Consider the following 8,924-nt stretch of genomic DNA (forward strand, 5'->3'; position numbering starts at 1 on the left):
CTTCCCTTCTTCCTCCCTCCTTTCTTCCCTCCCTCTCTCCCTTCCTTCTTTCCTCCTTTCCTTTACATCCTCCTTCCCTTTCTTCCCTCCTCCCTTTCTTGCCTCCTTCCTTCTCTTTCTCCTTCCCCTTCCCTCCCTCTCTTCCTTCCTTCATTTCTTCTTTCCTTCCTTCTGTCCTCCCTCCCTCTCTTCTTTCCTCCCTCCCTCTGTCCCTTCCTCCTCTCAGTCCCTTCCTTCCTTCCTTCCTTCCTTCTTTCCTTCTTTCCAGGATCACCAACAGAAAATGCTTGTCCTATTGTTTTTTCTTCCTGGCTTTGGTGTGGTCTGTTCCTCAAGGTCACTTTAAACTCTAAAGATTGACAATTGAGGCTAATTCCAACTACTCGGGTGGCTGAGGCTTACGGATCTCTTGAGTTCAGGAGTTCTGAGATTTAGTGGGCTAAACTAGTTGGTTGTCCACACTAAATTCAGTATCAATATGTTCATTCTCCCTGCAGCAGGGGTGGTGGTGGTAGTGGTATTATCAGGATGCCTAAGGAGATTGGAATAGATCAGGTCAAAGCTCCCTGCCAATCAATAGTGAAATCAAGCCTGGGAGAAGCCTCTGAACTTCTAGCCTGGGCAGGATGGGAAGACCTAGTCTCAAAAATAAAATAAAACAAAATAAATAAGCTCTCTATTGATTGTGGAGATTCTAGTTCAATTCCTACTAGGATTTAAAGTTGGTGAATTTCCTTAGTAAAAAGAAACCTGAGAAAGAACAGATAAATAGAAGTATGCATAGAATGATATCACACACACACCCACATATACGTACACACACACATACATATTTGTGTCTAATGGTAGCCATCTCTAGAGCAGGGGAAGGGGAGGGAAGAAAAAAAGGGCGAAAAAACTGAAATTTATATAACTTTATTATATATTTAAAAGGAATAGCATGTTGTACACAATAGATTTGCAATTTCATGTGCAATCTTTTTTTTATTATATTATGTTATGAAAATGCTTGTTTTATTCCATAAATTGAAAATAAACAAATACATTAATTGTAAAAAATCTATCTCGATATGAAAATACTATAAAAATCACAGCTGACATTTATATAGACTCTAAGGTTTGCAAAACATTTTCCATACATCATCTCACCTGAGTGTCGCCACAACCCTGTGAGGTAAGCGCTATTATTCTCATTTTGTAACTGAGGAAGTTGAAGCCCCAAGAGGATAAATGACTCACCTGGAGCCATATTGCTATTAAGTGTTAGAGGGTCTCCTCTGAGTTTGGTCCAGCGCTCCAGCCACAACACCAGTCTGCCTTGATGCTTGGGTTAGCTGTGCGTTTTTAATCATACCCACTTTTGAATCATAAATGACAGGATTTGGGGGGATCGGGGCTAGCATATGGCAAGGAGTCTTGCACATAGTGGATGTACAAACCATAATTATTTATTCTTTTTATGAATGGGTTTACCTTATCTAGTAATCCCTTATTTAGGAGCATTGATGCATGCTTCTAGGCTAAAGTGAAGTTTCTTCATGTCCTTGGTAAGTTGTGAAATGCTCTATGGTAAAAATACTGCAGGCTCCTGTAGCAACATGGGAAATTGGTTTCCAGATGTTATACTTTAAGAGAGAAGCCTCGAGGGAAGGAGCTAATTTTCCATTCCAGGAAATCTGCCTCAAATAATAATCTCAAAAATTTACTGTTGAAATATTTACATTGGGATGCCTGCTAATCTTAAGGAAGGCATATTTACTGCCTACTTGATTAATATTATCAGAGGGTTGAAGAGGACTTTGAAAGGTCATCTAATCCATCTTCCTACCACCATCTGGGAGTCATAGAATCATCAATTTGGGGATTAGAAGGGGGCATAGGAAATGGTTTAGTTCAATCTCCCCCCAAATGAGGAATCTTTTTTTATGGTATCTCTCACTGATTATACACAGATCATTCCAGACAGATGTCATTCTCCTAGGACAGACTAGGGACGTAGAATTCTCCTGACAAATTAACTCATTCTCTTGAGATACTGAGTACATGGCTACAACTTAGGGATAGCCTAATGAAGGCCATTGATTGGTTATTCTTTCTGACTGACTTGAAACGACCACTACTCCCTTCAATCCTGATGACAGATGATTTCAGGATAGGCCAATGGGGAAAAGCCTAGGAAATGCATTGATGAGGATTACAACCTGACCTTGTACTCATTACAGTCATCGCATTTCCCCTTTATTTGTCTTTCTGGAATCGGTCAGTGAGATGGGGCTTATTTAAATCACATTTCTACCAATTTGTTCCCTCTTCTTTGCTCCTTCAATTCAATTCTATCCTAAGAAACTAAATTCAGTAGGCATTTTAAATGTTTCTTCTATGTTCCAGACACTGGGTGAGTCCTAGGGATACTTACATAGTAGTTACTTGATGGTACTTGAAGTAGTTACTTGAAGATAGAGTTCTTCTGGAAGGTACTAGAGGGATAGAGACTCAAGGAACAACGGCACTTGGGGTGTTACAGCATCTTTTTTTTGGAGGCAATTTGGGTTAAGTGTCTTGCCCAGGGTCACATAGCTACTAAGTATCTGAGGCCAGATTTGAACTCAGGTCCTCCTGACTTTAGGGCCAGTGCTCTATCCACTGTGCCATCTAGTTGCCCTCTTATGGCATCTTTTTTTTATTTAAGGGATACAGGATCTCTAATTTCACTAATATAGTAAACTCCCAATGAGAAAACATCCTTTATTAATTAAGATTGGCACCTGTTCTGCAATTTATAGTGTCTATGTTAAGTCAGTATGTGTCAGAGATGAGATTTTCTGACTCTGAGGCTGGGTCTCTATCCACACTGTCACACCATCTCTATTAATGAGCCTGAAATGTTTGGTCCAGTCTTTCTTGTTATAAAATGGGGAAGATACATGCTTATTCCTAGTAAACACATCTAGGACCAAGACAAATTCTATGTAAGATAACCTTTCACCAAAAGGACCATGTGTTCCTCTATAGCCATATATAACACATATACTACACATAGGTGTGTCCACACACACACACACACACACACACACACACACACACACACACACACTTGGAGCAATATAACCACGATATCTCTGAACCCAAAATTTCTGGTAGAATCCTGATGAACATAGATAAGTCAGCACAAAATTAATAACCGGGCCCCTTAAAGTTTAAAATTTCTGGCCTTGTGTCCTCTTGTTAATTTTCCAGGTTCAGTATGGCTGTTTTGTGTAATCAATTATGCAAAGACTGGTAGGAGCCCCCATCTAGTACAACATCCTCTATTACCAGACCTTGCAAGAGTAACCAAACCAATAACAAAAGCATTTCATCAGAACATGAAATCTATGTAGAAAAACAAGAGAGAATTAAATTATAACATAATTATATGCACCCTACTCCCACAAATAACAGGGACCAATCTCTTATGAACTAATTCCCCCCTGATTTTCCTAGCATATTGAGAGAGGCCTATTTACTTCAGAATTCACGGGATTTGTGCCATCTGACTCATGAAATTCTAGAGAAGTTTCTAAGAGCAAGCTTGAATCTGCTTGGGATCATTAGGTTTTTGTGGTACTCATGGGTCTTGGGGTAACCATGGCCAAATTGCTCCACATGTTCCCCTTTCTATTGCTTTACTTTAACTGCAGCTCAGAGTTTGCCTCTTCATCTCTTAGAACCCAAGGAACATTTTAGGATTCCCCTGCCACTCCTCTGTCCTCCTCCCTATCTCTTACTTCCTTTCTTTGACCCATCCTTCCAGAGAAAACCAGGGCTTACTTGGCTATCTTGCCACCTGCCTTATTGAAACCCCTCTATCTCCAACCTGAAAGAGCTACCCTCTGCATCTGACCTCCAGAGATCAGAGAGGGATAAACACTCAAGTAACAATGGCATTGGGAATGTTACAGCACCATTTTTTAAGGGGTGGGTGCTTCATATTCCACCAGGCCCCAGGAATAAAATGACTACCCAGGCATCTTTTCATCTATTGTGCTACTGAGTACATACCTCCCTCTTTCTGATTTCTACCTATTGTTCTGAGAACAGTAATCATATCAAGGCAACCAGTGCTACTAAACAAGCTTGATAATCCCTCTGACTTCCCTGACCAAAATTCCCTTAGCTGGCCACTGTTCCTCCATATGTGGTGTCTGTTGCTACTAGAATATAAACTTCTTAAAGGTAGAAATTGCCTCACTTTTGTATCTATATCCCCAGTACTTAACACAGTGTCTAGCACATAGTGGATACAATTATTTGTCCATTCATTCATTCATTCCTACATTCCCCATGATTCTCTTCTTTATTAAGGTTCATAACACCTGATGCAATCTTATGTAACAACAATCCAAGCCTTCTTGCCTCATTCTTTAAATGGCACTGGAGAAAGCAGGACAATCCTTGTCCATGTCATTATAGTGTGACTTACTGGAATGCATAATGCAACAAATCTTTTCTCCTTCAAAGGAATCACCTTGCCAGGGTATATAGTGTTCCCAATGATGGATCCATTACTGAAAACATATTCAAAATTCCTGTGTTAAAACTGGTTTTTGAAGCTGTGGTACATTCTTTTGAAAACCCTCAATGGTGACCAAACTTACAATTTTGGAAAGATCCTAAAGTCACTTAAAATGATGTGTGGTGAATAAGATAAGATAATACTCTTTATAGTTAAAAAACAAGGTATGATTATAAAGTACACAGATTGATTGATTTTCTTACGTGGTTGTGTTGAAGCCAATTATAAAAGAGGAATTTCAAAAATGTTCTGAGCAATGGCACTTAGAATAAGTTTATATTGCTTCCTAAAGTGACTACTTTGATAAAGACGAGGATCATTTGAATGGCTGATACATTATTATTATGAATGTGTAAGTTTTGATGGCAGCTAGGTGGTGCAATGGGTAGAGTACTAGACCTGGAGTAAGGAAGACCTGAACTCAGATCTGACTTCACTTACTGGTTGTGTGACAATAGGCAAATTCCCTTCCCTTAGTTTGCTTCAGTTTCCCTGACTGTGAAATGGGGGATAATAATAGCATGTATATTTCATGGTTATTGTGAAGATAGAAAAGGATAATAATTGTAAAGTGCTTAGCGCAGTGCCTGGCACACAGTAGGCACTATATAAATATTAGATATTATTGTTGTTGTTGTTATGTGCTAATAGTTTTTTCCCAATCTTGTTACTTTATTACACATTTTGGATAATTTGAATTAATTGCCAAACATTAGGGCATGTCCAAAGCACAAGTATTTAGATATATTTTTCACATTCAAGGACATTCTTCTGCCTTGCACTCAGACTTTGCTTTGGTTTTTTAGCAGGACTACAGAATATTGATCAAATCTGGTTTTCCACTTATACTCAACAAATTCAAGGACCTCAACCTTCCAGGCCGCTTGACTTTTCCTGCTTCTGTGGTGCCCCCTCTCTAATTTCCTGAAATCATTTGTGTTGAGGAGTTGCCCAGGTGTCTGGCACTAGGTGTCTCTGAATTAAACATTTGTGAAAAAACACCCAGAAAGTGAATATCACTCAATGTTTTCTTTATAAAGACCCAAACTCAATCTTAAATGTATTTCTCCAGTACATGAACACTTGTTTTAGTGGATGGTAATAGAGTACATATGTGTATTATTGCCTGAGTGTACTGGTCAGTAGCCACATGAAACAAAGAACCTCATGGCAGAAACGTTGATGGTGGACGATAGAAGAGATGGGCTGCTTATTTTTTCTGAATAAAAGATGTAATCTGATGCAATCAATTCATTAATATACACATGGCTGTGTAATGGAAATACAGTGGTCCAGATGGCCATGAGTAGTCTGGGATGAAATGAGATGGATGTTTGCAGTTTAGCAACTAACTACTTAGGCTGTATGGATTATACTAAATACCAACTGAACCACATGCACACGTTTTCCAGAATAAAATTCTGGTCTTAAGTCCAGACAAACATACTGTCACTCAACCTTCACTGGTACCAGAGAATCTGCTTTACTCTTGTCCAGTAATGGTGATATCCATAAACAGATAGAGTATGCATCAGGGAAATGAAGGAGAAGGAAATAAATGTTTATAGCACCTACTACGTGCCAGACACTTCACGAAGTACTTTTAAAGAAAACAAATATTTTCTTATTTTATCCTCACAATAGCCTTGTGAGATATGTGCTAGTATTATCCCCTTTTCACAGCTGAAGAAAGAGAGACAAACAGAGGTTAAGTGACTTGCTCAGGGTCACACAGCTAGTAAGCGTCTGTGACTAGATTTTAACTCAGGCCTTCCTGACTCCAAGGTAACCCCTCTATCCACTGTGCTATCAGCTGCCTCTCAGGTGTTAGCATACCTCACAATCTCTCTTTAATAGTAGAATGTACAGTTACCTGTAATACATGTTTTGAAAGGTTCAGAATAGTCCTCTTGCCCCCTCTCCTACCTTCTTATTCCATTTAACTTCCCCATCAGAGATTTACTTCTTTGTGAAGGGAGAATTTCTTCCATATTTTCATTTTTTGTAGCCGTTAACATCTTGATATTAATTTGTGGTTATTACCTTATTTTATGGTGGTAGTGGTGATGGTAGCATAAATGCACTGGGTGTCACTACCAGAAATAGTATGTAGTTAGGGGCAGCTAGGTGGTGCAGTGGATAAAGCACTGGCCCTGAAGTCAGGAGGACCAGAGTTCAAATCCGGCCTCAGACCAAACACTTGACACTCACTCGCTGTGTGACCCTGGGCAAGTCACTTAACCCTAATTGCCTTTAAAAAAAAGAAATAGTAGGTGATCAAAGGTGATGGATACAGTGTGAGAAACAAAGTTTGAGAAAATTGGAATAAGACAAGACCTACATAGTAGGGAATAATCAGTAAGCATAGGAGCAGGTTGGACCTATGATAGAGCCAGGAAGTTAGTGACCATGAAAGAAGTTGGGGTGTGAAAGCAGGTGAGTAGTCTAGAGTAAGATCATGGCCAGTTTCTCAAGATTAAAGTAAATAAGACCCTAAGTCAGACTCAAGTAGGCAAGAAGCCAGGTATATTGAGTCTGATGAGAAAACCAGGAAGATACAAACATCACAGCGCAGACAAAGATGTTATGTTCAGAGTCTAGGCAAACAGTAAGGGAATAGGAGATATGCAGGAGTAGAGGGAACGAAGCAGTAGAGCTGACAGCACCTGTGATTAAGGAAGAACCCAGAGAATTGACGCTGAAAACTCTCTCATCCCCAGAGCTTTGATGTACATCTCATGGAGGCAGAGGCCAGTCCCAGAATATGTTTGGTAACCCTGTGCTGAAATGAAGAAGTAGAAAGAAGATGGAAGGAAGTGAAAGACCCACCCAGATAACCTGGGTTAGGGGGGTTAGCATGGGCATCACTGATGGGAGTAACAACACAGAACCCAAAGCAAACGTGGGACTTTTTCACCATTTTTCTGTTGAGCAGTCCTTCATACAGCATATGGTTGCCCCAGGAAAGTGTCTTGGCTCTCTCATTTCGTGGTAGGGACCACGACCAACTTTATCCTGAATAGCAGTAAGTATGGAGCAAGGTTAAAAAACAACAGTCGTGAAACACAACAAAGCCAGTGCCCAATCTCTAAGCCGAAGCTGGCGCAGTAGAGCTGAATGATTTCTTAATATGTTGACTTAAGAGAATCTCTCAGCGCAGGTTCAATGAGACCCCCTGGGATGCTCCCAATGTGAATGGGGATCACGACTTGACATAGAAGTGAAAGATTATACATTGAAAACAGTGCCTTGATTCTTAACACAGCTTTAATTTATTTGCTGTGATTTCACACATCTGCCCCACTCAAAATGTAATATTACGTTAATACCCAAGATATTACTACCCTAAGGCATTGTCTCCAGATACATGGGGACCTTCATGTGTTGTCTTTTAAAGAGTTACATACCTTTGTGACTAATACAGAAAGTAGAGCAAGGGATGTGATTTTTTTTTTCTCTCACAAGGTATACTTTAAAAAAGCTTGTATCTAGGAATTTAAAACTGAAATTTCTTCAACTGTTTTTAAGACCCTTTCCTACTTTTCCAATCTTCTATACCTTACTTCAGCCCTCAGTCCAGTTGTGATGACCTATTTGCTATTGTTCACTCCTGACTCTGAACATTTGCACTAATAGACTCCCGTGTCTCTCCCTCTTCACCTCTGATTCCCAGTTTCTGCGGCTTCCTTTAAGATTCAGCTCAAATCCTACCTTTTGCAGTAGCTTTTTCTGGTACCCCAATAATGCACCAGTTCTGTCCCTCTGAGATTACTTTTCGTTTGTAATATATATATGTGTGTGTATACACACACACACACACACACACACACACACACATATATATGGATCTAATCATACACATAGATACACACACATATAGTGTTAGGTCCAAAGTCTAGGCAAACAATCAGGGAATAGGAGACAAGCAGGAGTAAAGGGAAGAAACAAATAGAACCATCACTGAAAACTCTCATCCCCAGAGCTTTGATATACATCTCATCAAGGCAGGAGCCAATCTCAGAATATATTTGAGAACCCTGGGCTGAAATGAAGAATTAGAAAGAAGATGGAAGGAAGTGAAAACTTTTAGAGGACCTCCACAGATAACCTGGGCTAGGGGGGTTAGTGTGGGCATCACAGATGAGGGGAACAACACAGAAGCAAAAGCAAACTTGGGACTCTTTCACCGTTTTTCTGTTGAGCAGTCCTTCATACAGCATATATTTGTCCCAGGCAAATGTCTTGGCTTTCTCATTTCTTGTAGGGACCACAACCAACATACATATACATATACATATACATATACATATACATATACATATACATATACATATACATATACATATACATATACATATACATATACATA

Source organism: Vombatus ursinus, unplaced genomic scaffold (assembly GCF_900497805.2).
Source record: "Vombatus ursinus unplaced genomic scaffold, bare-nosed wombat genome assembly UNPS02014794.1, whole genome shotgun sequence".
NCBI classification, from domain to species: Eukaryota; Metazoa; Chordata; class Mammalia; order Diprotodontia; family Vombatidae; genus Vombatus; species Vombatus ursinus.